General features: G+C 54.6%; 1 long non-coding RNA gene across 35 annotated transcripts in view; it reads right to left on the bottom strand.

Moving 5' to 3' along the window:
• LOC135991876 (uncharacterized) overlaps positions 1 to 22,553 on the bottom strand; it is a 76,129-nt gene that overhangs the window by 18,976 nt on the left and 34,600 nt on the right. For 25 of the 35 annotated variants that reach the window (XR_010606645.1, XR_010606646.1, XR_010606647.1 and 22 more), the window contains 11 exons: positions 19,170 to 19,615; positions 18,469 to 18,646; positions 17,030 to 17,180; positions 16,364 to 16,566; positions 11,180 to 11,625; positions 10,479 to 10,656; positions 8,374 to 9,190; positions 3,191 to 3,636; positions 2,490 to 2,667; positions 1,051 to 1,201; positions 385 to 587 (listed from right to left, as the gene is read on the bottom strand). This is a non-coding gene — a long non-coding RNA (uncharacterized LOC135991876). The remainder of the gene's footprint in view (positions 1 to 384; positions 588 to 1,050; positions 1,202 to 2,489; positions 2,668 to 3,190; positions 3,637 to 8,373; positions 9,191 to 10,478; positions 10,657 to 11,179; positions 11,626 to 16,363; positions 16,567 to 17,029; positions 17,181 to 18,468; positions 18,647 to 19,169; positions 19,616 to 22,553) is intronic. The other 10 variants (XR_010606636.1, XR_010606643.1, XR_010606640.1 and 7 more) reach the window with 10 other exon arrangements.

Raw genomic sequence — 22,553 nt, 5'->3', positions numbered from 1 at the left:
AAGGACCGCCACGGAACAACAGAAAAGCCAGCGAGGCCAGGCAGGGCAGGGGGGCCGTGACACTGCTTGTCTAGCAGTATAATCTGCGATCTGCCAATTTAGTTCCAATTTCCCGATCGCTGCTCCCTTTCGACGCCCTTTGCAATGCACGATGGCAACTTTTCTAGCAATGGCACAGCTCCCAACAATTGGAGTATCATATTTAATCTGTCTTCCTTCTGCTGTTAATAAACTTTGTTCTTTTCAAATGGCGCGCACCATTCTAAAAACGTACTTTGAAACAGTGCAAATATTAACCTTCTTCTCTTTGGATAATTCTAAAGCTCGTGTGAGCGCAGCTTTCTGGGCAGAGGTCTCTGCAGGTAAAGGTTTAGTTTCGATTACCTTGTGGGTAGTTGTCACCGCATACCCGGCTTGACGTACTCCTTGCTTTACGCAGAGCTGCTTCCGACGGTGAACCAGGAGCCTTCAGCATCCTCCAGTGGCTGGCTGGTCCTTTAGATCCGGTCCGCTGGAGTAAACAGCTTCTGTTGTTTCCGAGCAACCGGACACCACAGGCTCCGAAACAGATCCACTGAGGAGAGAAGCTGGATTGACAATGTCAGTAGTAGCAATATTTCCATCATCTTGTTCCACCCACACGGCCTGGTATTTCAGGGGACGCTAATACAGTCATTTGCTGTCCCACAGTGAGCTTACGAGCTTCCCGCACATCGAGCGCGACAGCTGCCACGGCTCAAAGACAGCCAGGCCGGCCTTTGCTCGCTTCGTCTGGTTGCTTAGGGAAGCAGACCACGGCTCGCTTAGGAGATCTTAACTGCTGTGCCGGAACACCCAAAGCAATACTTTGCCTTTCGTGTGAGTACAACCAAAACGGTTTGGTGACACCTGGGAGGACCAGGGCCGGAGCCCTCGCCAGTTCCTTTTTCAGTTGCGAAAAAGCCCTCCCGGCTTCTCCCGTCCAATTCAACTCGGAGCTGTTTTCTTTTAACAGTTCGTACAAAGGCTTTACTGAGAGTCCATCATTATAAATCCAAAGCCCGCACCAACCTGTCCTTTCAAGAAACGTCCGCAGCCCTTTTACCGTCGCCGGTTCCGGCGTCCGGCAAACAGGTTCTTTCCGCTCTGTCCCCAGCTCTCGCCGTCCTCCGGAGATCTCCAATGCCAGATAAGTCACTCGGTGCCGCATCGGCCGGGCCTTCTGTTGGGAAACCCCATGCTCACTTAATCGCAGAAAATCAGTCAGCTTACAGTCCATTGCACACAACCCTCTTTGGGTTTTGTGCCTATAAGGAGACAACAAAGTCCCATTGCCCGGAAGAGCTTCCCAGGCGTCACGTTCTCATGCTAACTGGTTTCCGAAAATCACAGGGCTGCTCCTGAATCCCCGGGGTGACACGACCCAGGCTAATTGCGTCTTTCTCCCACTAAAGGGATTTTCCCACTCAAAAGCAAAAAGCTTCTGACTCTCTTTGGCTAATGCAAGACAGAAAAAGGCATCTTTGAAATCCAACACAGTAGACCATTTGTGATTATCTCGCCATTTATCTAACAATGTGTAAGGGTTAGCTACTACCGGGTGTAAATCTGCAGTAATTTTGTTTACTGCTCTCCAATCTTGCACTAACCTATAGCTTCTACTGTCTGGTTTCTTTACAGGCCGGATTGAAGTGTTCGCTTCTGACTCACATTCTATCAGCAGCCTAAACTGCAAAAAGTTACCGGTCATTTCTTTTACCCCTTCTCTATCCTCTAATTTCAGAGGATATTGTCTAGTTCTGACCGGTCCAGCTCCAGCTTTCAAATTGATTTTCACTGGTTCTGCATTCTTTGATTTACCGGGAACTGCCGAAGCCCATACCCCTGCAAATACTCGATCCAATATTTCCCAAGCTATTTGGCTTTGCTTGTCAGTTTGAATCATTGCCAATTAAAAACTCAGCTCTTTTATCTTGAATCTCACTTTCCCCCGTTTGAATGTTATGATTGCTTTCAATTGTTTTCATAGGTCTCGTCTTAGTAACAGTTTTGGAGACCTAGGCGTATATAAGAACTTATACATTCCGATTGGTTTTCCTAACTTATATTTGATTGGCCGTAAAAATAAAGCTTTCTCTTGTTGGCCAGTAGCTCCCACTACAGTTACAAAATCTTTATCTGAGGGTATCGTTTCCTGGTTCAAAATAGAACAAGATACTCCAGTATCAATTAAAAACTCCGTTCCTTTTCTGTGTTTCCCTGGCTTTACTAGGACCGGTGGATCTGCTCGGCTGGATTCCTCAGGTTCCCGTCAATCAACTTCTGCCACTGACCATTACATGTCATCGAGGTTTCTCTATTCACGTTATCCCCAGGTGGCCCCCCAATCCTCCCGGTGAGCTAAAATACACCCTAGCGGGCTCCTTTTCGGCATTTTTTCTGATTGGCTGCTTTCCACGCCACCGCGCCGTCCCATTGGCTGCTCCTCCCCGTGTTCCGCCCCCACGAACCCCTCCAGCTTTCTCGCGCGTCCTGATTGGCCCGCTCTGCACCGCCCTTCGCGTTCTCTCCACCCACTCGCTGGAACCTCCAGGCGATTTGCATAGCCGGCGCGGCTTTCCCTTCTATTTCATTTCTGTTTCCATTTCTAGTTCTTTCTCGGTCCGTTAGAGTCCTCGGATGCTCCATCTGCATATACATATATATATACACACACATATATAAAATATACATATAGGTATCTCTCTATATATCATCTATAGAAACTTAAAAATAATTTCATATGTGGGTATATATATACATGCATAAATATATACGACTAGAAATAGAAATATAGCTTCCCAGGGAAAACAACTGCCATGGGGCTGGGCTGCAGAGCAGCGAGTGGGTGGGGAGGACAGAGCTACGGGGGGAGACAAGGGGCGCTTTGGGGCAGCGCAGGCGCCCCGGGGGTCCGCGAGCAAAGGGGCGACGGGGGGGGCAGTGTGGAACGGGGGGGCCGGAGAGGAGAGAGGAGGGAGCGGGGACACGTCTCACGGGGGAAAAAATGCCCGCGGGGCACGTTTGGAGAGAAATCGTTTGGGGAGGGGCAGAGACACGCGGGAGGCAGTGCAAGTAGAAAGGTGCACGGGGCGGGGGGGGCACGGGACGTGTGTGGGGGTGACCTGCACCTGGGGGGTCCACCCGGGACCACCCACAGCAGACGACTCACCTGGGACAACCCGCAAAGGAGAATTCGCTCTGAAGAACCGACCCACGACAGAGACTCCACACCGGATCATCCCCAGCAATGCCCCTGCAACTGCTGGCGTTTCACTCCGTATTTGCCCCAAAAGGGGGGCAGTGTGCCTGTCCATAAGACAGGTTATTTTTTTTTTTCTTAAACTTTTCAAAAATGCCTAATTTTGAGAGGTTTTGGCACTTTTTCACAACATGCTTTTGGTTTAACGCACGAAAATATGGTTCATTTTGCTTTCCAGCTGCGCGCATCCAGGGAGAGTTCGCTTTCCCCAGGGCCTAAAATTGTTCTTTTTCTTATTATTTTCCCCATTGCACATGCAGACTCAGGGTGTTCGGCGTGTTTCTCAGCTGCTGTGGCGGTTCATGCTCTGTGTGCGCAGCCCCAGAAGGGGGCATCAGGCGTTCACAGCTCCCCCTCTGAAAAACAAAAATTCCAAATTACAGTTCAGCGTCTGAAAAAAAATAACGCAGAAGAAAGCAGAGGAATTCAGTCGGAATAAGGGATAGGAAAGCAGCTGAGCTAACGGAGGATTTGGGGGAAATGGGCCACCTTGAAACACAAGGCATCTTTTAAAAGCCAGAGCGATTTGAGCAATTCGAGACAACGTTAAGACAAACTGACACCATTTGGGACACGCTCAGCGGACAAGGAAACGCTCTCGCTGACGCTACAAAGCGTCTCGCCCCTTCCCTCTGGCACCGCCGCAGGAGACAACCCCAGCGAGGCCGCGGGACGGGCTCGCGCCGCCAGCGGGATCTGTGCTCACGGATCCGCCGCCACAGCTCTGGCCCTCGCGACGCTGCTGCCGCTGCTGCTGCTGCTGCTGCTGCTACGCGTCTGGCTCAGTCAGTAAAGCTGAAAGCGTGCAGCTCCAGAGAGTGACACTAAAAAGTAAAGAACCAACCGCGGTCATTCACTTTATACTAAAAAGGCGTGCGGATGGTTACCTACACCAGAAAAAACCCTTCTCCTTCATTTTCCTTTGGCATTTCCTTTGGCACGGGCGCCTGCGCCATCGCCCAGCGGCAGCGCTTGCTGGCCGTGCGCTGCAGTACCCGAGTTTCGCCACACGACGGCAGCACTGAGGCGCGCCGCGGCAGCCCCGGGCGAGCAGGCGTGCCGCGTCCCGCGGGAATCCCGCAAAAAAACCCAAACCAAACCAAAACAAAAAAACCAGAGAGCCGCGGCAGGAAAGCCTCCCTGTCGCAGGGACGGCCGCAAGTCCCGAAAACGAACACCGCCGCCCGCCAGCCCGGTGCCGGAAGGCTAACGCGCCCGGCTTGCTCTGCTGGCCGACGGCACCCGGAGGCAGCGCCTCTGAGTCCCGACCCCAGCTGTCCCCGGCCCGCGGCAGCACGCAAGCAAGCGATCGGCCCGCGCTGCACTTGAATTGCCATTCCCTCCGCCCATCGCCTCCCCGCCCGAAGCGCAAAGCCACGTGCATATTGGGCGCGAGGTCTTGCGCTGTCTTTTTGTGTGTGCGTTTTCTTTTTCTTTCTCTTGTGCCACGTTGTCCAGAAAGGGGAAGCTGAGCGCGTGGGTGCCACGGCTCCACGGGGCTCCTCTCCACGGGGAGGGCGCTCGGGCCGGGAAGGACCCTGAGCCTGGCGTGGGTGGACACACCCAATCGCACGTACAGACACAGAACCCGCCGGGCCTCGCCCTGAGCTCCCGCACTTCCGCCAAAGCGGCACCCCACTCGCCACGCCGCCGAGCCTGCAACCGCACCTTAGCTCTGTTTTTAAACATCCCCCTGACAAAAGGGGGCTGCGCCGCTCCCGGAGAGACTGCAATACCGGGAATGGGCGCTGCACCGGAGACACGGCTCCAGGCCACAGACCTTTAGCCCACCTACCCTAAGAGTCACACGCCTGCCCTAAGAGTCACACGCCTCTCATCAGCTTCGCGAGCTCGGCCATGAGGGCAGGAGGGGGAAACCTAACTAAACACCTCCCCACCGCACTGGCCCATCCCGTTCCTCCTGTTCCAACGTCACGGTCACCCTCGCCACGCCCGCACTCACCTGCCGCCTATTTCGCCGCTCCCTTCCCCTCGCTCCCTCCCACCGTCCCGCCGCGCTCAGCGGGCACCGACACCCGGCGGGAGGTTCCCGCCTGTCACCTCACGCCCCTCTGCCGGCTCCGGGGACCTCACCAAGGACTGCCCTGCCCTGAACCGGCTGCCTCCAGATCCCCGGGAGCCGGCCGCAGCGAGAGCTCCGCAGCCTCCCGGCCCTCGCCCCGACGCCCGTCCCGTTCATTCCCGGTACCCCCCCGAGACACCACGGACACGCTTGCCAGGGAGCTAGCTATTCCAACTGGATTGAGTCGGCGCGCTCTCATTGGCTGCTTTCCACCCCACCGCGCTGTCCTCCTATTGGATGCTCCTTCCCGCGCTCCGCCCCCACAAGCCCGCGCCGGCGCCGGACCTGACTGAGGACTGCGCCCATTTGGGCATGCGCAGTAGGGACTTCACAAGCACCGCCCCCTCGCCAACCTCATTGGCTGCCTACGCACGTCAATCGCCATTCTCTCCGCCTATCAGCGCTCCGCCCCTCAACCTTGCTCGCGCCGTCTGATTGGCCCGCTCTGCATCCTCACTCGCCTGCTCGCCGCCCTGCGGAGACCCCGAGCGCATTTGGCCGTGCAGCTTCAAAGATGGAAACTGAAAAGTAAAGAACAAACCGCGGTCATTCGCTTATCCTAAAAAGGTGTGTGGATGCCTACCCACACCACAAAAAGCCCTTAGCTTTCATTTTCCTCCGGCACTAAAATTGCATAGGTGTGGACTCGTAAAATTAAACCATCCATCTCCCAGACACACGCTTCGAACTTGACTACGGTGGGTTTCTGTTTGTCTTACACCAACGGACTCGCACATTTGTGAGCAAACACATTCATTTTGAAGCTCAGCCCCTCCTGGGGGAAAAACACGTCTTAGTCATTGAAAAAAATAAAATCCGACTTGGAGCTCCCAAACATTAGGGAGCGGTGGGGAAACAAACGAAAGCGAAGACCAACAGCAGCATCGTAAAGTAGTATTCAGCTTCAATTCGGATCACGTACTTAAAAGCCTCTCTCAGCCCTACAAACGATTAGTCCTTTTCTGGAAGGACACATTTTTTTACCTGAATGTCCTCAATTGAAGACTCCACTAAACAGAACGGGGATCGAGCCGCAGGACAACATGCCATCGACATATTAACAAGGAAAAAAACCCACAAGTAAACCCCAGGTTCGATTACTAGTTTCCATCCCGTTTCATTCCTTACATTTCAACTGGCACCCAGGTGCTCCAAAATTAACTATACCCATGCCACTTCTCACTAAAAATTCAGTTCTACGTTTAAACATTCAAGGCTATTTCCAGTGTGCCCATAAATTCACTGTGAACAAAGACAAGAGAAACGCTCAACCCTAAGGAGCGCCGGCCGGCAGGTTTCTCCCCCCTCTGCCCGGGACCGAGAAGACTGCCGCCTCCTGCTGCCGCCTCGCCCGTGCCCCCTCGCAGCGGGGCTGCCCCACGAGAGCCGGGGGCCTCTTTTTTTTTCCCGGCGGCCGGTCCGACCGCTGCCCCCCGCTTTCTGACGGCCACGGCCCCGCCCGCAGCGGCAGCGCCCCCCTCGGCCCCGCCCCGGCACGGGCACAGGGCGCCGCTTCCCAGCTGCAGTACCGGCCCGTGGCCACCAGACGGCAGCACCGAGCGCGGGCGCGCCGCGCCCCCCGCGCCGCCGCAGCGCGCCCGCTTCTTTTCAGACCCCCGGCCCTTCTTCTTGACCCGCGGGCAGCTTCAGCTGCCCTGGAACGCGCTTTCCCAGAGCCGCGCGGATGACAGACACGCATACCGACGTACATTTCCCCGAGCCTAAGCGTAGCCAGGATTCCCTTCCTCGCCCTCAACGTTTTTGTTCAAGAGTCCAGCAGCTCACCTGTCCTCATGAGCTGCCTCGCTGCAAACAAACGAACAGAAAAGAAAAAAAAAAAAAAAAAAGAAAAGAAAACAAGAAAAGGAATGATCTCTTCCAGGCAGTTTCTCTAAACAGTCGAGAGATTATAAAATTGCACGTGTCTTTTCCAAGCAGAATGAGCCTGTGATTCCACGAAAAAGGAGGGCAAGGAGCAGGTCAGCTTGTCAGAGAAAGACAGGGACAGCGAGCAAGACAAGGCGACACAGAGAGAGAGGCAAAAGGGACAGGGAGGCAGGGCAAAGGGAAGGAGAGGCCAAGATCAGAGACAAGCAGCAGGACAGAGACGGTGGGGAAAACTCCTAGAACGGGCAGCGGGAGAGACAGACCAAGGAGAAACGGGCGCCGGGCCGCGGGACAGGGAGCGGGGCAGACCGTCACGGAAACAAAAACAAAGAGGCAACGGGACAGAGAAACGAGGGGAAAGACCAGGAGAAGGGCAGAGAAACAGGAACGGGGGCGGGCAGGGAGCAGGACCGAGAGATGGAGCGAGGAAGGGAAAAAAGGACGGGGGCAGAATGCAGGGAGAGAAACGACGACAGGGAGCAGGACAATAGCATGGGCTGCAGGACAGAGACAGAGGAATTGCAAGAACACAGACACGAGGAGCACCACAGAATGACAGCCAGGGGAAAGAGGCACAGAGAGCGGGACGGCGCCGGAGCGGAAAAAACCAAACCAAACCAACGGCGCTGGGCCGCTGGAGAGAGATACGCAGAAAGAAAAAAACACCCAGGAAGAGAGAAAAGAAAGAGGGGATGGCTGGCTGGGGGAGGGAGGGGAAAGCAGTTAGAAAGGGTGGGAGAAGGACCGCCACGGAACAACAGAAAAGCCAGCGAGGCCAGGCAGGGCAGGGGGGCCGTGACACTGCTTGTCTAGCAGTATAATCTGCGATCTGCCAATTTAGTTCCAATTTCCCGATCGCTGCTCCCTTTCGACGCCCTTTGCAACGCACGATGGCAACTTTTCTAGCAACGGCACAGCTCCCAACAATTGGAGTATCATATTTAATCTGTCTTCCTTCTGCTGTTAATAAACTTTGTTCTTTTCAAATGGCGCGCACCATTCTAAAAACGTACTTTGAAACAGTGCAAATATTAACCTTCTTCTCTTTGGATAATTCTAAAGCTCGTGTGAGCGCAGCTTTCTGGGCAGAGGTCTCTGCAGGTAAAGGTTTAGTTTCGATTACCTTGTGGGTAGTTGTCACCGCATACCCGGCTTGACGTACTCCTTGCTTTACGCAGAGCTGCTTCCGACGGTGAACCAGGAGCCTTCAGCATCCTCCAGTGGCTGGCTGGTCCTTTAGATCCGGTCCGCTGGAGTAAACAGCTTCTGTTGTTTCCGAGCAACCGGACACCACAGGCTCCGAAACAGATCCACTGAGGAGAGAAGCTGGATTGACAATGTCAGTAGTAGCAATATTTCCATCATCTTGTTCCACCCACACGGCCTGGTATTTCAGGGGACGCTAATACAGTCATTTGCTGTCCCACAGTGAGCTTACGAGCTTCCCGCACATCGAGCGCGACAGCTGCCACGGCTCAAAGACAGCCAGGCCGGCCTTTGCTCGCTTCGTCTGGTTGCTTAGGGAAGCAGACCACGGCTCGCTTAGGAGATCTTAACTGCTGTGCCGGAACACCCAAAGCAATATTTTGCCTTTCGTGTGAGTACAACCAAAACGGTTTGGTGACACCTGGGAGGACCAGGGCCGGAGCCCTCGCCAGTTCCTTTTTCAGTTGCGAAAAAGCCCTCCCGGCTTCTCCCGTCCAATTCAACTCGGAGCTGTTTTCTTTTAACAGTTCGTACAAAGGCTTTACTGAGAGTCCATCATTATAAATCCAAAGCCCGCACCAACCTGTCCTTTCAAGAAACGTCCGCAGCCCTTTTACCGTCGCCGATTCCGGCGTCCGGCAAACAGGTTCTTTCCGCTCTGTCCCCAGCTCTCGCCGTCCTCCGGAGATCTCCAATGCCAGATAAGTCACTCGGTGCCGCATCGGCCGGGCCTTCTGTTGGGAAACCCCATGCTCACTTAATCGCAGAAAATCAGTCAGCTTACAGTCCATTGCACACAACCCTCTTTGGGTTTTGTGCCTATAAGGAGACAACAAAGTCCCATTGCCCGGAAGAGCTTCCCAGGCGTCACGTTCTCATGCTAACTGGTTTCCGAAAATCACAGGGCTGCTCCTGAATCCCCGGGGTGACACGACCCAGGCTAATTGGGTCTTTCTCCCACTAAAGGGATTTTCCCACTCAAAAGCAAAAAGCTTCTGACTCTCTTTGGCTAATGCAAGACAGAAAAAGGCATCTTTGAAATCCAACACAGTAGACCATTTGTGATTATCTCGCCATTTATCTAACAATGTGTAAGGGTTAGCTACTACCGGGTGTAAATCTGCAGTAATTTTGTTTACTGCTCTCCAATCTTGCACTAACCTATAGCTTCTACTGTCTGGTTTCTTTACAGGCCGGATTGAAGTGTTCGCTTCTGACTCACATTCTATCAGCAGCCTAAACTGCAAAAAGTTACCGGTCATTTCTTTTACCCCTTCTCTATCCTCTAATTTCAGAGGATATTTTCTAGTTCTGACCGGTCCAGCTCCAGCTTTCAAATTGATTTTCACTGGTTCTGCATTCTTTGATTTACCGGGAACTGCCGAAGCCCATACCCCTGCAAATACTCGATCCAATATTTCCCGAGCTATTTGGCTTTGCTTGTCAGTTTGAATCATTGCCAATTAAAAACTCAGCTCTTTTATCTTGAATCTCACTTTCCCCCGTTTGAATGTTATGATTGCTTTCAATTGTTTTCATAGGTCTCGTCTTAGTAACAGTTTTGGAGACCTAGGCGTATATAAGAACTTATACATTCCGATTGGTTTTCCTAACTTATATTTGATTGGCCGTAAAAATAAAGCTTTCTCTTGTTGGCCAGTAGCTCCCACTACAGTTACAAAATCTTTATCTGAGGGTATCGTTTCCTGGTTCAAAATAGAACAAGATACTCCAGTATCAATTAAAAACTCCGTTCCTTTTCTGTGTTTCCCTGGCTTTACTAGGACCGGTGGATCTGCTCGGCTGGATTCCTCAGGTTCCCGTCAATCAACTTCTGCCACTGACCATTACATGTCATCGAGGTTTCTCTATTCACGTTATCCCCAGGTGGCCCCCCAATCCTCCCGGTGAGCTAAAATACACCCTAGCGGGCTCCTTTTCGGCATTTTTTCTGATTGGCTGCTTTCCACGCCACCGCGCTGTCCCATTGGCTGCTCCTCCCCGTGTTCCGCCCCCACGAACCCCTCCAGCTTTCTCGCGCGTCCTGATTGGCCCGCTCTGCACCGCCCTTCGCGTTCTCTCCACCCACTCGCTGGAACCTCCAGGCGATTTGCATAGCCGGCGCGGCTTTCCCTTCTATTTCATTTCTGTTTCCATTTCTAGTTCTTTCTCGGTCCGTTAGAGCCCTCGGATGCTCCATCTGCATATACATATATATATACACACACATATATAAAGTATACATATAGGTATCTCTCTATATATCATCTATAGAAACTTAAAAATAATTTCATATGTGGGTATATATATACATGCATAAATATATACGACTAGAAATAGAAATATAGCTTCCCAGGGAAAACAACTGCCATGGGGCTGGGCTGCAGAGCAGCGAGTGGGTGGGGAGGACAGAGCTACGGGGGGAGACAAGGGGCGCTTTGGGGCAGCGCAGGCGCCCCGGGGGTCCGCGAGCAAAGGGGCGACGGGGGGGGCAGTGTGGAACGGGGGGGCCGGAGAGGAGAGAGGAGGGAGCGGGGACACGTCTCACGGGGGAAAAAATGCCCGCAGGGCACGTTTGGAGAGAAATCGTTTGGGGAGGGGCAGAGACACGCGGGAGGCAGTGCAAGTAGAAAGGTGCACGGGGCGGGGGGGGCACGGGACGTGTGTGGGGGTGACCTGCACCTGGGGGGTCCACCCGGGACCACCCACAGCAGACGACTCACCTGGGACAACCCGCAAAGGAGAATTCGCTCTGAAGAACCGACCCACGACAGAGACTCCACACCGGATCATCCCCAGCAATGCCCCTGCAACTGCTGGCGTTTCACTCCGTATTTGCCCCAAAAGGGGGGCAGTGTGCCTGTCCATAAGACAGGTTATTTTTTTTTTTCTTAAACTTTTCAAAAATGCCTAATTTTGAGAGGTTTTGGCACTTTTTCACAACATGCTTTTGGTTTAACGCACGAAAATATGGTTCATTTTGCTTTCCAGCTGCGCGCATCCAGGGAGAGTTCGCTTTCCCCAGGGCCTAAAATTGTTCTTTTTCTTATTATTTTCCCCATTGCACATGCAGACTCAGGGTGTTCGGCGTGTTTCTCAGCTGCTGTGGCGGTTCATGCTCTGTGTGCGCAGCCCCAGAAGGGGGCATCAGGCGTTCACAGCTCCCCCTCTGAAAAACAAAAATTCCAAATTAGAGTTCAGCGTCTGAAAAAAAATAACGCAGAAGAAAGCAGAGGAATTCAGTCGGAATAAGGGATAGGAGAGCAGCTGAGCTAACGGAGGATTTGGGGGAAATGGGCCACCTTGAAACACAAGGCATCTTTTAAAAGCCAGAGCGATTTGAGCAATTCGAGACAACATTAAGACAAACTGACACCATTTGGGACACGCTCAGCGGACAAGGAAACGCTCTCGCTGACGCTACAAAGCGTCTCGCCCCTTCCCTCCGGCACCGCCGCAGGAGACAACCCCAGCGAGGCCGCGGGACGGGCTCGCGCCGCCAGCGGGATCTGTGCTCACGGATCCGCCGCCACAGCTCCGGCCCTCACGACGCTGCTGCTGCTGCTGCTGCTGCTGCTGCTGCTACGCGTCTGGCTCAGTCAGTAAAGCTGAAAGCGTGCAGCTCCAGAGAGTGACACTAAAAAGTAAAGAACCAACCGCGGTCATTCACTTTATACTAAAAAGGCGTGCGGATGGTTACCTACACCAGAAAAAACCCTTCTCCTTCATTTTCCTTTGGCATTTCCTTTGGCACGGGCGCCTGCGCCATCGCCCAGCGGCAGCGCTTGCTGGCCGTGCGCTGCAGTACCCGAGTTTCGCCACACGACGGCAGCACTGAGGCGCGCCGCGGCAGCCCCAGGCGAGCAGGCGTGCCGCGTCCCGCGGGAATCCCGCAAAAAAACCCAAACCAAACCAAAACAAAAAAACCAGAGAGCCGCGGCAGGAAAGCCTCCCTGTCGCAGGGACGGCCGCAAGTCCCGAAAACGAACACCGCCGCCCGCCAGCCCGGTGCCGGAAGGCTAACGCGCCCGGCTTGCTCTGCTGGCCGACGGCACCCGGAGGCAGTGCCTCTGAGTCCCGACCCCAGCTGTCCCCGGCCCGCGGCAGCACGCAAGCAAGCGATCGGCCCGCGCTGCACTTGAATTGCCATTCCCTCCGCCCATCGCCTCCCCGCCCGAAGCGCAAAGCCACGTGCATATTGGGCGCGAGGTCTTGCGCTGTCTTTTTGTGTGTGCGTTTTCTTTTTCTTTCTCTTGTGCCACGTTGTCCAGAAAGGGGAAGCTGAGCGCGTGGGTGCCACGGCTCCACGGGGCTCCTCTCCACGGGGAGGGCGCTCGGGCCGGGAAGGACCCTGAGCCTGGCGTGGGTGGACACACCCAATCGCACGTACAGACACAGAACCCGCCGGGCCTCGCCCTGAGCTCCCGCACTTCCGCCAAAGCGGCACCCCACTCGCCACGCCGCCGAGCCTGCAACCGCACCTTAGCTCTGTTTTTAAACATCCCCCTGACAAAAGGGGGCTGCGCCGCTCCCGGAGAGACTGCAATACCGGGAATGGGCGCTGCACCGGAGACACGGCTCCAGGCCACAGACCTTTAGCCCACCTGCCCTAAGAGTCACACGCCTGCCCTAAGAGTCACACGCCTCTCATCAGCTTCGCGAGCTCGGCCATGAGGGCAGGAGGGGGAAACCTAACTAAACACCTCCCCACCACACTGGCCCATCCCGTTCCTCCTGTTCCAACGTCACGGTCACCCTCGCCACGCCCGCACTCACCTGCCGCCTATTTCGCCGCTCCCTTCCCCTCGCTCCCTCCCACCGTCCCGCCGCGCTCAGCGGGCACCGACACCCGGCGGGAGGTTCCCGCCTGTCACCTCACGCCCCTCTGCCGGCTCCGGGGACCTCACCAAGGACTGCCCTGCCCTGAACCGGCTGCCTCCAGATCCCCGGGAGCCGGCCGCAGCGAGAGCTCCGCAGCCTCCCGGCCCTCGCCCCGACGCCCGTCCCGTTCATTCCCGGTACCCCCCCGAGACACCACGGACACGCTTGCCAGGGAGCTAGCTATTCCAACTGGATTGAGTCGGCGCGCTCTCATTGGCTGCTTTCCACCCCACCGCGCTGTCCTCCTATTGGATGCTCCTTCCCGCGCTCCGCCCCCACAAGCCCGCGCCGGCGCCGGACCTGACTGAGGACTGCGCCCATTTGGGCATGCGCAGTAGGGACTTCACAAGCACCGCCCCCTCGCCAACCTCATTGGCTGCCTACGCACGTCAATCGCCATTCTCTCCGCCTATCAGCGCTCCGCCCCTCAACCTTGCTCGCGCCGTCTGATTGGCCCGCTCTGCATCCTCACTCGCCTGCTCGCCGCCCTGCGGAGACCCCGAGCGCATTTGGCCGTGCAGCTTCAAAGATGGAAACTGAAAAGTAAAGAACAAACCGCGGTCATTCGCTTATCCTAAAAAGGTGTGCGGATGCCTACCCACACCACAAAAAGCCCTTAGCTTTCATTTTCCTCCGGCACTAAAATTGCATAGGTGTGGACTCGTAAAATTAAACCATCCATCTCCCAGACACACGCTTCGAACTTGACTACGGTGGGTTTCTGTTTGTCTTACACCAACGGACTCGCACATTTGTGAGCAAACACATTCATTTTGAAGCTCAGCCCCTCCTGGGGGAAAAACACGTCTTAGTCATTGAAAAAAATAAAATCCGACTTGGAGCTCCCAAACATTAGGGAGCGGTGGGGAAACAAGCGAAAGCGAAGACCAACAGCAGCATCGTAAAGTAGTATTCAGCTTCAATTCGGATCACGTACTTAAAAGCCTCTCTCAGCCCTACAAACGATTAGTCCTTTTCTGGAAGGACACATTTTTTTACCTGAATGTCCTCAATTGAAGACTCCACTAAACAGAACGGGGATCGAGCCGCAGGACAACATGCCATCGACATATTAACAAGGAAAAAAACCCACAAGTAAACCCCAGGTTCGATTACTAGTTTCCATCCCGTTTCATTCCTTACATTTCAACTGGCACCCAGGTGCTCCAAAATTAACTATACCCATGCCACTTCTCACTAAAAATTCAGTTCTACGTTTAAACATTCAAGGCTATTTCCAGTGTGCCCATAAATTCACTGTGAACAAAGACAAGAGAAACGCTCAACCCTAAGGAGCGCCGGCCGGCAGGTTTCTCCCCCCTCTGCCCGGGACCGAGAAGACTGCCGCCTCCTGCTGCCGCCTCGCCCGTGCCCCCTCGCAGCGGGGCTGCCCCACGAGAGCCGGGGGCCTCTTTTTTTTTCCCGGCGGCCGGTCCGACCGCTGCCCCCCGCTTTCTGACGGCCACGGCCCCGCCCGCAGCGGCAGCGCCCCCCTCGGCCCCGCCCCGGCACGGGCACAGGGCGCCGCTTCCCAGCTGCAGTACCGGCCCGTGGCCACCAGACGGCAGCACCGAGCGCGGGCGCGCCGCGCCCCCCGCGCCGCCGCAGCGCGCCCGCTTCTTTTCAGACCCCCGGCCCTTCTTCTTGACCCGCGGGCAGCTTCAGCTGCCCTGGAACGCGCTTTCCCAGAGCCGCGCAGATGACAGACACGCATACCGACGTACATTTCCCCTAGCCTAAGCGTAGCCAGGATTCCCTTCCTCGCCCTCAACGTTTTTGTTCAAGAGTCCAGCAGCTCACCTGTCCTCATGAGCTGCCTCGCTGCAAACAAACGAACAGAAAAGAAAAAAAAAAAAAAAAAAAGAAAAGAAAACAAGAAAAGGAATGATCTCTTCCAGGTAGTTTCTCTAAACAGTCGAGAGATTACAAAATTGCACGTGTCTTTTCCAAGCAGAATGAGCCTGTGATTCCACGAAAAAGGAGGGCAAGGAGCAGGTCAGCTTGTCAGAGAAAGACAGGGACAGCGAGCAAGACAAGGCGACACAGAGAGAGAGGCAAAAGGGACAGGGAGGCAGGGCAAAGGGAAGGAGAGGCCAAGATCAGAGACAAGCAGCAGGACAGAGACGGTGGGGAAAACTCCTAGAACGGGCAGCGGGAGAGACAGACCAAGGAGAAACGGGCGCCGGGCCGCGGGACAGGGAGCGGGGCAGACCGTCACGGAAACAAAAACAAAGAGGCAACGGGACAGAGAAACGAGGGGAAAGACCAGGAGAAGGGCAGAGAAACAGGAACGGGGGCGGGCAGGGAGCAGGACCGAGAGATGGAGCGAGGAAGGGAAAAAAGGACGGGGGCAGAATGCAGGGAGAGAAACGACGACAGGGAGCAGGACAATAGCATGGGCTGCAGGACAGAGACGGAGGAATTGCAAGAACACAGACATGAGGAGCACCACAGAATGACAGCCAGGGGAAAGAGGCACAGAGAGCGGGACGGCGCCGGAGCGGAAAAAACCAAACCAAACCAACGGCGCTGGGCCGCTGGAGAGAGATACGCAGAAAGAAAAAAACACCCAGGAAGAGAGAAAAGAAAGAGGGGATGGCTGGCTGGGGGAGGGAGGGGAAAGCAGTTAGAAAGGGTGGGAGAAGGACCGCCACGGAACAACAGAAAAGCCAGCGAGGCCAGGCAGGGCAGGGGGGCCGTGACACTGCTTGTCTAGCAGTATAATCTGCGATCTGCCAATTTAGTTCCAATTTCCCGATCGCTGCTCCCTTTCGACGCCCTTTGCAATGCACGATGGCAACTTTTCTAGCAATGGCACAGCTCCCAACAATTGGAGTATCATATTTAATCTGTCTTCCTTCTGCTGTTAATAAACTTTGTTCTTTTCAAATGGCGCGCACCATTCTAAAAACGTACTTTGAAACAGTGCAAATATTAACCTTCTTCTCTTTGGATAATTCTAAAGCTCGTGTGAGCGCAGCTTTCTGGGCAGAGGTCTCTGCAGGTAAAGGTTTAGTTTCGATTACCTTGTGGGTAGTTGTCACCGCATACCCGGCTTGACGTACTCCTTGCTTTACGCAGAGCTGCTTCCGACGGTGAACCAGGAGCCTTCAGCATCCTCCAGTGGCTGGCTGGTCCTTTAGATCCGGTCCGCTGGAGTAAACAGCTTCTGTTGTTTCCGAGCAACCGGACACCACAGGCTCCGAAACAGATCCACTGAGGAGAGAAGCTGGATTGACAATGTCAGTAGTAGCAATATTTCCATCATCTTGTTCCACCCACACGGCCTGGTATTTCAGGGGACGCTAATACAGTCATTTGCTGTCCCACAGTGAGCTTACGAGCTTCCCGCACATCGAGCGCGACAGCTGCCACGGCTCAAAGACAGCCAGGCCGGCCTTTGCTCGCTTCGTCTGGTTGCTTAGGGAAGCAGACCACGGCTCGCTTAGGAGATCTTAACTGCTGTGCCGGAACACCCAAAGCAATACTTTGCCTTTCGTGTGAGTACAACCAAAACGGTTTGGTGACACCTGGGAGGACCAGGGCCGGAGCCCTCGCCAGTTCCTTTTTCAGTTGCGAAAAAGCCCTCCCGGCTTCTCCCGTCCAATTCAACTCGGAGCTGTTTTCTTTTAACAGTTCGTACAAAGGCTTTACTGAGAGTCCATCATTATAAATCCAAAGCCCGCACCAACCTGTCCTTTCAAGAAACGTCCGCAGCCCTTTTACCGTCGCCGGTTCCGGCGTCCGGCAAACAGGTTCTTTCCGCTCTGTCCCCAGCTCTCGCCGTCCTCCGGAGATCTCCAATGCCAGATAAGTCACTCGGTGCCGCATCGGCCGGGCCTTCTGTTGGGAAACCCCATGCTCACTTAATCGCAGAAAATCAGTCAGCTTACAGTCCATTGCACACAACCCTCTTTGGGTTTTGTGCCTATAAGGAGACAACAAAGTCCCATTGCCCAGAAGAGCTTCCCAGGCGTCACGTTCTCATGCTAACTGGTTTCCGAAAATCACAGGGCTGCTCCTGAATCCCCGGGGTGACACGACCCAGGCTAATTGCGTCTTTCTCCCACTAAAGGGATTTTCCCACTCAAAAGCAAAAAGCTTCTGACTCTCTTTGGCTAATGCAAGACAGAAAAAGGCATCTTTGAAATCCAACACAGTAGACCATTTGTGATTATCTCGCCATTTATCTAACAATGTGTAAGGGTTAGCTACTACCGGGTGTAAATCTGCAGTAATTTTGTTTACTGCTCTCCAATCTTGCACTAACCTATAGCTTCTACTGTCTGGTTTCTTTACAGGCCGGATTGAAGTGTTCGCTTCTGACTCACATTCTATCAGCAGCCTAAACTGCAAAAAGTTACCGGTCATTTCTTTTACCCCTTCTCTATCCTCTAATTTCAGAGGATATTGTCTAGTTCTGACCGGTCCAGCTCCAGCTTTCAAATTGATTTTCACTGGTTCTGCATTCTTTGATTTACCGGGAACTGCCGAAGCCCATACCCCTGCAAATACTCGATCCAATATTTCCCAAGCTATTTGGCTTTGCTTGTCAGTTTGAATCATTGCCAATTAAAAACTCAGCTCTTTTATCTTGAATCTCACTTTCCCCCGTTTGAATGTTATGATTGCTTTCAATTGTTTTCATAGGTCTCGTCTTAGTAACAGTTTTGGAGACCTAGGCGTATATAAGAACTTATACATTCTGATTGGTTTTCCTAACTTATATTTGATTGGCCGTAAAAATAAAGCTTTCTCTTGTTGGCCAGTAGCTCCCACTACAGTTACAAAATCTTTATCTGAGGGTATCGTTTCCTGGTTCAAAATAGAACAAGATACTCCAGTATCAATTAAAAACTCCGTTCCTTTTCTGTGTTTCCCTGGCTTTACTAGGACCGGTGGATCTGCTCGGCTGGATTCCTCAGGTTCCCGTCAATCAACTTCTGCCACTGACCATTACATGTCATCGAGGTTTCTCTATTCACGTTATCCCCAGGTGGCCCCCCAATCCTCCCGGTGAGCTAAAATACACCCTAGCGGGCTCCTTTTCGGCATTTTTTCTGATTGGCTGCTTTCCACGCCACCGCGCCGTCCCATTGGCTGCTCCTCCCCGTGTTCCGCCCCCACGAACCCCTCCAGCTTTCTCGCGCGTCCTGATTGGCCCGCTCTGCACCGCCCTTCGCGTTCTCTCCACCCACTCGCTGGAACCTCCAGGCGATTTGCATAGCCGGCGCGGCTTTCCCTTCTATTTCATTTCTGTTTCCATTTCTAGTTCTTTCTCGGTCCGTTAGAGTCCTCGGATGCTCCATCTGCATATACATATATATATACACACACATATATAAAATATACATATAGGTATCTCTCTATATATCATCTATAGAAACTTAAAAATAATTTCATATGTGGGTATATATATACATGCATAAATATATACGACTAGAAATAGAAATATAGCTTCCCAGGGAAAACAACTGCCATGGGGCTGGGCTGCAGAGCAGCGAGTGGGTGGGGAGGACAGAGCTACGGGGGGAGACAAGGGGCGCTTTGGGGCAGCGCAGGCGCCCCGGGGGTCCGCGAGCAAAGGGGCGACGGGGGGGGCAGTGTGGAACGGGGGGGCCGGAGAGGAGAGAGGAGGGAGCGGGGACACGTCTCACGGGGGAAAAAATGCCCGCGGGGCACGTTTGGAGAGAAATCGTTTGGGGAGGGGCAGAGACACGCGGGAGGCAGTGCAAGTAGAAAGGTGCACGGGGCGGGGGGGGCACGGGACGTGTGTGGGGGTGACCTGCACCTGGGGGGTCCACCCGGGACCACCCACAGCAGACGACTCACCTGGGACAACCCGCAAAGGAGAATTCGCTCTGAAGAACCGACCCACGACAGAGACTCCACACCGGATCATCCCCAGCAATGCCCCTGCAACTGCTGGCGTTTCACTCCGTATTTGCCCCAAAAGGGGGGCAGTGTGCCTGTCCATAAGACAGGTTATTTTTTTTTTTCTTAAACTTTTCAAAAATGCCTAATTTTGAGAGGTTTTGGCACTTTTTCACAACATGCTTTTGGTTTAACGCACGAAAATATGGTTCATTTTGCTTTCCAGCTGCGCGCATCCAGGGAGAGTTCGCTTTCCCCAGGGCCTAAAATTGTTCTTTTTCTTATTATTTTCCCCATTGCACATGCAGACTCAGGGTGTTCGGCGTGTTTCTCAGCTGCTGTGGCGGTTCATGCTCTGTGTGCGCAGCCCCAGAAGGGGGCATCAGGCGTTCACAGCTCCCCCTCTGAAAAACAAAAATTCCAAATTACAGTTCAGCGTCTGAAAAAAAATAACGCAGAAGAAAGCAGAGGAATTCAGTCGGAATAAGGGATAGGAAAGCAGCTGAGCTAACGGAGGATTTGGGGGAAATGGGCCACCTTGAAACACAAGGCATCTTTTAAAAGCCAGAGCGATTTGAGCAATTCGAGACAACGTTAAGACAAACTGACACCATTTGGGACACGCTCAGCGGACAAGGAAACGCTCTCGCTGACGCTACAAAGCGTCTCGCCCCTTCCCTCTGGCACCGCCGCAGGAGACAACCCCAGCGAGGCCGCGGGACGGGCTCGCGCCGCCAGCGGGATCTGTGCTCACGGATCCGCCGCCACAGCTCTGGCCCTCGCGACGCTGCTGCCGCTGCTGCTGCTGCTGCTGCTGCTACGCGTCTGGCTCAGTCAGTAAAGCTGAAAGCGTGCAGCTCCAGAGAGTGACACTAAAAAGTAAAGAACCAACCGCGGTCATTCACTTTATACTAAAAAGGCGTGCGGATGGTTACCTACACCAGAAAAAACCCTTCTCCTTCATTTTCCTTTGGCATTTCCTTTGGCACGGGCGCCTGCGCCATCGCCCAGCGGCAGCGCTTGCTGGCCGTGCGCTGCAGTACCCGAGTTTCGCCACACGACGGCAGCACTGAGGCGCGCCGCGGCAGCCCCGGGCGAGCAGGCGTGCCGCGTCCCGCGGGAATCCCGCAAAAAAACCCAAACCAAACCAAAACAAAAAAACCAGAGAGCCGCGGCAGGAAAGCCTCCCTGTCGCAGGGACGGCCGCAAGTCCCGAAAACGAACACCGCCGCCCGCCAGCCCGGTGCCGGAAGGCTAACGCGCCCGGCTTGCTCTGCTGGCCGACGGCACCCGGAGGCAGCGCCTCTGAGTCCCGACCCCAGCTGTCCCCGGCCCGCGGCAGCACGCAAGCAAGCGATCGGCCCGCGCTGCACTTGAATTGCCATTCCCTCCGCCCATCGCCTCCCCGCCCGAAGCGCAAAGCCACGTGCATATTGGGCGCGAGGTCTTGCGCTGTCTTTTTGTGTGTGCGTTTTCTTTTTCTTTCTCTTGTGCCACGTTGTCCAGAAAGGGGAAGCTGAGCGCGTGGGTGCCACGGCTCCACGGGGCTCCTCTCCACGGGGAGGGCGCTCGGGCCGGGAAGGACCCTGAGCCTGGCGTGGGTGGACACACCCAATCGCACGTACAGACACAGAACCCGCCGGGCCTCGCCCTGAGCTCCCGCACTTCCGCCAAAGCGGCACCCCACTCGCCACGCCGCCGAGCCTGCAACCGCACCTTAGCTCTGTTTTTAAACATCCCCCTGACAAAAGGGGGCTGCGCCGCTCCCGGAGAGACTGCAATACCGGGAATGGGCGCTGCACCGGAGACACGGCTCCAGGCCACAGACCTTTAGCCCACCTACCCTAAGAGTCACACGCCTGCCCTAAGAGTCACACGCCTCTCATCAGCTTCGCGAGCTCGGCCATGAGGGCAGGAGGGGGAAACCTAACTAAACACCTCCCCACCGCACTGGCCCATCCCGTTCCTCCTGTTCCAACGTCACGGTCACCCTCGCCACGCCCGCACTCACCTGCCGCCTATTTCGCCGCTCCCTTCCCCTCGCTCCCTCCCACCGTCCCGCCGCGCTCAGCGGGCACCGACACCCGGCGGGAGGTTCCCGCCTGTCACCTCACGCCCCTCTGCCGGCTCCGGGGACCTCACCAAGGACTGCCCTGCCCTGAACCGGCTGCCTCCAGATCCCCGGGAGCCGGCCGCAGCGAGAGCTCCGCAGCCTCCCGGCCCTCGCCCCGACGCCCGTCCCGTTCATTCCCGGTACCCCCCCGAGACACCACGGACACGCTTGCCAGGGAGCTAGCTATTCCAACTGGATTGAGTCGGCGCGCTCTCATTGGCTGCTTTCCACCCCACCGCGCTGTCCTCCTATTGGATGCTCCTTCCCGCGCTCCGCCCCCACAAGCCCGCGCCGGCGCCGGACCTGACTGAGGACTGCGCCCATTTGGGCATGCGCAGTAGGGACTTCACAAGCACCGCCCCCTCGCCAACCTCATTGGCTGCCTACGCACGTCAATCGCCATTCTCTCCGCCTATCAGCGCTCCGCCCCTCAACCTTGCTCGCGCCGTCTGATTGGCCCGCTCTGCATCCTCACTCGCCTGCTCGCCGCCCTGCGGGGACCCCGAGCGCATTTGGCCGTGCAGCTTCAAAGATGGAAACTGAAAAGTAAAGAACAAACCGCGGTCATTCGCTTATCCTAAAAAGGTGTGCGGATGCCTACCCACACCACAAAAAGCCCTTAGCTTTCATTTTCCTCCGGCACTAAAATTGCATAGGTGTGGACTCGTAAAATTAAACCATCCATCTCCCAGACACACGCTTCGAACTTGACTACGGTGGGTTTCTGTTTGTCTTACACCAACGGACTCGCACATTTGTGAGCAAACACATTCATTTTGAAGCTCAGCCCCTCCTGGGGGAAAAACACGTCTTAGTCATTGAAAAAAATAAAATCCGACTTGGAGCTCCCAAACATTAGGGAGCGGTGGGGAAACAAACGAAAGCGAAGACCAACAGCAGCATCGTAAAGTAGTATTCAGCTTCAATTCGGATCACGTACTTAAAAGCCTCTCTCAGCCCTACAAACGATTAGTCCTTTTCTGGAAGGACACATTTTTTTACCTGAATGTCCTCAATTGAAGACTCCACTAAACAGAACGGGGATCGAGCCGCAGGACAACATGCCATCGACATATTAACAAGGAAAAAAACCCACAAGTAAACCCCAGGTTCGATTACTAGTTTCCATCCCGTTTCATTCCTTACATTTCAACTGGCACCCAGGTGCTCCAAAATTAACTATACCCATGCCACTTCTCACTAAAAATTCAGTTCTACGTTTAAACATT

This window comes from Caloenas nicobarica, chromosome 9 (assembly GCF_036013445.1).
Source record: "Caloenas nicobarica isolate bCalNic1 chromosome 9, bCalNic1.hap1, whole genome shotgun sequence".
Classification (NCBI taxonomy): domain Eukaryota; kingdom Metazoa; phylum Chordata; class Aves; order Columbiformes; family Columbidae; genus Caloenas; species Caloenas nicobarica.
This window is presented reverse-complemented; position numbering and strand designations above follow the sequence as displayed.